At 36.0% G+C, this 5974-nt stretch overlaps 1 pseudogene across 1 annotated transcript; it reads right to left on the bottom strand.

Moving 5' to 3' along the window:
* Positions 1-1906: 1906 nt before the first annotated feature.
* Positions 1907-5760, bottom strand: LOC111283762 (NAC domain-containing protein 54-like; annotated as a pseudogene). Its single transcript, XR_016338900.1, has 6 exons — positions 5396-5760; positions 4104-4384; positions 3646-3978; positions 3116-3559; positions 2926-3011; positions 1907-2839 (listed from the first exon to the last, which is right to left on the bottom strand). The product of XR_016338900.1 is annotated as an NAC domain-containing protein 54-like (transcript).
* Positions 5761-5974: the final 214 nt, after the last annotated feature.

Here is a 5974-nt window from a genome sequence, read left to right on the forward strand (position 1 = left end):
ATAGACTACTTTTCATTTTTGTTTGCTGACCATCACCCCTTTTGTAGCTACATGTCCTTTGTGTTTTTGCTGTTAATTTTTTTTATACAGCTTTAGTTTCATGTGAAGTTTTTGTGTTTTTTTATGCAAATGGGCCTTTCTTTTCCTTCCTCTTTTGGTTTTAGGCTTCATTATTTGGCTTTGGGCCTCTTTATTTTAGGCCAAATTTAAGCTTCATTTCTAGGGCCAATTTAGGCTCATATCTTAGGTTATTTTGGGCCATTTTGATTGGGTTAAGAAATTGATCTTTAAAAGGATCATATTATGGGTCACACATTAGATTTTTTAAAATGATAATGTAATGAGCTAAAAAATAATAATTTTGGCCAATGTGCAAAAAAAGAGCCCAAGTCAAAATTATATTTGAATGGTGTTAAATTGTTAAGGTTCAAATTAAGTGTTTATACCAACAAGATTTTAAGAGATTAGTATCGGATCATGTGCCACTGTTACTACAATTGGATTTGATGAATTGGGTCCTACGCTGCGCATGGGTGTATAAAATAGGGGGATACTTTTTAAAATGGCGGAACTTCTGCCGAATACACTGAAGGGTTTCATATTAAATTGTTTGGATCCTCTACTCACTAGGACGGTAAAACCGTGGTGTTTCGCTTCTTTCTCAGCTGCCCTGTGGTCATTGTAATTAGCAAAGAATGAATTGGTATTTGAACAGAAGAGTATGAGGGCGGAAGACATTGTCTTTGTGATAAAATTAAGAGCCCTGTACTAGATTACGGCTACTAAGGAAGATAATTACCCAATGGAATCGATAAGGTTGTCTGACCCCTGTGCGGTTGAACCATCGGTTAATGGGAAACAAAGAAGAGATTTCATCGAATAGTTGTCCCCTACGGTAGGATATCTGCAGTTTAATGTTGATGGGTCAGATACCAGGAATCTAGGTCATGTTGGATGAGTGGGGGTACTTTGGAAGGAGTAGGCACAAGTGGTGGCTATGTTCTCAAGACCAATTGGAATTCAAGACCCAAATATGGTGGAATTATTAGCGATCAAAACGGCGCTGGCAGTCTTTAAACAAATTGAGTGTTGGCATAGAGAGAAACTAGTTATAGAGTCTGACTCAAAGATTGTTGTTGGATGGGTGCATTAATGGGTCCTCACGTCCATGGAGATTTTGAACATATTCTCGGAAATTGACTCCGTTGTCAAAGAGCTGGGTGACGTCAAATTCGTAAACATCTATCATGAAGCGAATGGCATGGCAGGCGCGCTTGCAAAAGCAGGGGTTAAGCAAAGAGGAAATGTTTATGGCCTGGCGGTAAGGCATTGTTTACGAGTCTATAGCTGATTCAGTTAGAGAAAAAACTCAGAGTAACGTTAGTTTTCTGGTTGAATTGTGATTTTATGTTGTTGTAATGTCTTATATTTTTCTACTGTATGGACCTGTATTATTCTGGGCATAGAGGTGATGTCATCTGTACTTGTAAGAGTGTGAAGCTGGCTTCACACCTAAACCTTAAACAGCAATAACACTGGACTTGACTAGTAAATAAAAAAAAAAAAAAAACTACGATAACGTTTTTTTTTGGGGGGGAGGGGGGGGGGGGGTTTCTTGATTGCTTCTTTTTAGTTATCTTCCGTTAGAATTGTGGTAGATTTTTTTTTTTTTTTGTTTCTTCTATGACTTGTAACTATGTTTCATGGTGAGATTCTTATATCTCATTCATGTTGATCTTTTGTTCTCCAATAAAAATATGGCTTAGAAAAAAAATTATTTAGTTAGGGAACCTTGATAATTTTTTTTTTTAAATCTCAAAGGATATGTATTGTAATAATTTGTAATTGGAAAAAATTTTCCCTAACATACATAGGATGTGCCGATTTTTTTTTTCTATTGACGGCCATGAAAAAAAAAAACAATCCATTTGCAACTAGTTTGATTGAGAAAAAAACAAATACATAATTTAGAATCCCATAAACTAAAATGTATTACATTTATTCATAAATATCTATGATCAGTATTAGAACATTACAAATAAACTAAAATGAATTTGTGTTCAACTCATTTGGAGAAGGAAGCTTTCCGTATGCCTTCCCATTTTACAACTACAACTATTAAGCAAATTACACAAATGGTCAGCAATCAGTATAACGTGCCTGCTAACAATGTACACACAACTAAAGAAATGGTGAGGAAAAATCCTAACTTTTTCCATAGCAACCCAAAATCATTCCAACTGCTAGCCTTTGCCCTAGCTTTAACCATCAAATATTTTTCTCTAGATTTACTCCTCCTTGAGAAAACTGTAACTGCCTTCTTCTTACTGTCCTTTGATCCATCCCCCAATTTCTCATTTACGATTTCTTCTTCATCTAGATATAAGCTATGCATTAAGAGAAGTACAACCATGCAAAGGAAGGCACTTGCTGCCTTCTTAGATGGCTTTGTGAAGGTCATGATTTCCATGCAGTTCCCTCTGGCATGTGCATTTAATTTTCGAAAAAAACAGTTTCCTGCCTCATGATCTGACTCGGCTTTTCTCATCTGGAACTGGAAGCTAGTTGCTGTCACTGCATTTTGGTGAACTTTAATTGTTTGAGAAGGCACCGTCTGAAAGAATGTGTTGTTAACTTGCCGAGTTGAAACTAACATTCCGTGATTAATTTTGATGTCCTCAACTACCTCAAAGCTTGGTGAGCTTGTGAGATGGTCCATGTTGCCCTCGTCCAAAGGTACTCATCGGCGTCATCATCGATGAATCCTTGTGTAAAATTTTCGATTTCTGTATCATTTATCCCAGTGTCATTGAATTCAGTACAGTTAAAATCATGTTCACTTTCTCCTGAGAAAAGAAATAGAATTTTTAAATATGAGAAAGGAACGGAGAAGAGAAACAGCATATGAGTGTGAATATGTGATACGTACCTTTAAAGCCATTGTCTTCGTTTCTACAAAAACTCGAAATATTTTCAATCGGAACAATCTTGTTTTCTTGCATAAAACAATACTGTCCGTCCAATCAAATGAAAGGAATAAATAAGAATTCTGCATTAAATAAATAAATAAATTTATGGAAATTTAAATAGTAAAAATGCTTTTAAGAAGAGTTACCTGCTCTAGGTCTTTGCTCGACATTCCCACCCATCTCAAATTTTCAACCATTCTCTCCATCTTTATATCTCCCTGCTCCTCACTTATCTCTATCGACCTTGTAATGGATTCTTCTAACGGTTTATTCATGTATTGTGAACAGCTTATCTTGTTCACTTGATTTTGGTACATGCCGTTGGCAGACATAAAGCAGGTGAAATCATCGGCATTACTAGAACTACCGCCCCAAGCATCCTGATGGGCGTTCGGATTTATCAGTTCCTGAGAAGCACGAGTAACCGAAAGAATTTCCTGCAATATATCGGTTTCATGTTGGGTTTCACGCTTTGGAGCTGGTCGCATCACTTTATAGTTGGTGAGTCCAACCTGAGGGAAATCTTCCACCTCCAACGCAGGCAATGTCAACCGATGCTGTAACCTTGCACATTCTAGTGCGACGTCAACCTGCAAAGTAGTGAATTAATTCATCAATAAAAGATTAAGAAGTAATTTCTGATTCTGATTCCATTTTTATTCTTGAAAAAGTTTACCTTAGATGGATGATAGGGTAAGATTTCATAGTTTGAAAAGGATGGATTGGTTAATCCAAACGCATCTTCAGACAAGGATTGCATCCATTTAACATCTCTTGCATCACAAATGTCAATAGATGATCTATTGAGAATACTGGGCGAACATGTATCCACCGGTGTTGCAAAATCGGAACTCTCTTCGCACCTTCCCTCAGAATGTACTTCAAGGCTAGATGAATGTTCACTAGTAATATGATTCGCAGTTGCAGCTGGCTGGCAATGCTCCTCAATAATCTTGGGGACGGTTGCACTTTTCTTTAACACACGGCAAAGAGCATGAGCATAAGCATCCTGCAGGATTATTATTGACAGAAAATCATTAACCAATTGGTGATTTCATGCAATGCTTTGAACAAATTATATATATATATATATATATATATATGAAGTAAGAGTTGTGGACATGAGGAGGTGACCTGCAAGCCTACAGAAGCAGATTCACATTCTCTCTCGCCAAGACGATATTCATGCATAACCCAGTCGGTTCGAGTACCATGGGGTGCTCTCCCTCGATAGTAAACCAGGGTTTTTTTCATCCCTACAGCACGCATCTGAGAATGCACTTTCCTATCTTTCCCCGTGGCTTTCCAATACCCAGATTTTGTTGCTCGATTAGTCCTTGATCCATTTGGGTACTTACGATCTCGAGGGCTAAAAAAGTACCATTCAAGATCTTTGCTAGGTAAAAATGATTTGCCTGAACGAATTTTGTTCACTCATTGCATTAATAAAAAAGAAAAAAAAAAGAAAGACTTGCGACAATCAATATAGCTATAGGGTTGAAAATTGTATTAATTATTGAACTTGAAACAAAAAAAGAAAAAAGAAAAAAAATCCATTCCTAAATCGAGACTCTTGCATGTGTAAATAAATGGAAAGAAGGGGTGTGTATATATATATATTGTTGATGCCTTTTGACGGTCTTCTCTCTCTTTCTCACATTGTTTTATTGTTCTTTTCGTAATTTCCTTATCCAGGGTTAGCCGAATTACAGTTTTTAAGCTAAGACCATACAGCACGTTCCGTGCATGTGACTACTGATTATTCATAAGGAAAGCACTCTTCTTCAAATCATTTTCTGTTATTCCTTTTCACAAAGCTTATAATATAGGTTTACCTTTACATTTATTTATTTCATACAATAGAATACATTGAATTTGAATTTCTTGAAAACTGTTACAATCTAATGAAGTATTAGTTTGATCTACATAATGAATTATTACATAATAATCAAGTGATAATTATTAAGTAATCAACTAATAAATTATAATATAATTAAACAATTAAATTCACATATAATAAAATTTGAATATAAAATTTTAAAATTTTATGATCTTTCCTTGCCACTAATTAAACCAAAGCTTTATTGGCTTAATATGGCCATGTATTTTGTTATATTAATAAGATTCAAATACTTATCTATTTTGTTATGGAATGCGTTTGAAACTATTTTCAAAATGAAAAAAAAAAAAGAAAAGAAATTGCCTTTGAAATTTTTATTTGAGTGTATATTACGTGGCAAACCAACTAATAGGTATTTGGACCTTTTCCTTGGTTTTCTTTGTTTTTTTCTTTTTGTTATTTCGGGGTTGTTCCTTTCTTCACCTGCTAATAAACTTCAATGCTGTTCGTGTGCTTTACCTTATAATTATAAGAAATAGAATTAAAAAATGAAATTGGCAATAAATGAATAATGGCAGAAAATTACCTGGTAAGTCCCAAGGCTCGCACTTGTAGAGATCCACTTCAGGGATGATCTCTAACTCAATCTTGCGGCCGTTAATCTTTCTCTTTAGATAATAAACAACAAGCTCCTCGTCTGTTGGATGGAACCGAAAACCAGGCGGCAATGAAACAGGACCCATTGTTTTGATCTCAATTAGTAACGATAGCTTAAGATATTAAGGTTGTGAAAGCCAACTGATTATCCCTGACCCTGACTGTGCTAAGAGAAAGAGACAAAGGCCTTAGAGAAAGAAGATGAAGAAGATCCAAAGCATAAATAGGAGGCTGAGGGAAAGAGAGTTTTGATGTGAAGACAAAAAGAAGAAGAAAAAGTAAGAGGGAGGCCGCCACACCCGCCCTCTTCGCTTTATAATTTAGCTTTTGCTTTTCATTTGATATCACCCAATGATTCCTGCAATCGTTCCTTCGAAGCTTAATCTTTGGCTTCACTGACATTTATCCCATGCTTCATACAACGTCCTTTCTCCAAATCTCCGCTACCTCCACGTGCCTATACCCCTTTTCCCAGTCCATGACACCAAGTATCTGGGTTTTGACGAAC

Source organism: Durio zibethinus, chromosome 3 (assembly GCF_047325235.1).
Source record: "Durio zibethinus cultivar Kanyao isolate XHJ-2024 chromosome 3, ASM4732523v1, whole genome shotgun sequence".
In the NCBI taxonomy this organism is placed as follows: domain Eukaryota; kingdom Viridiplantae; phylum Streptophyta; class Magnoliopsida; order Malvales; family Malvaceae; genus Durio; species Durio zibethinus.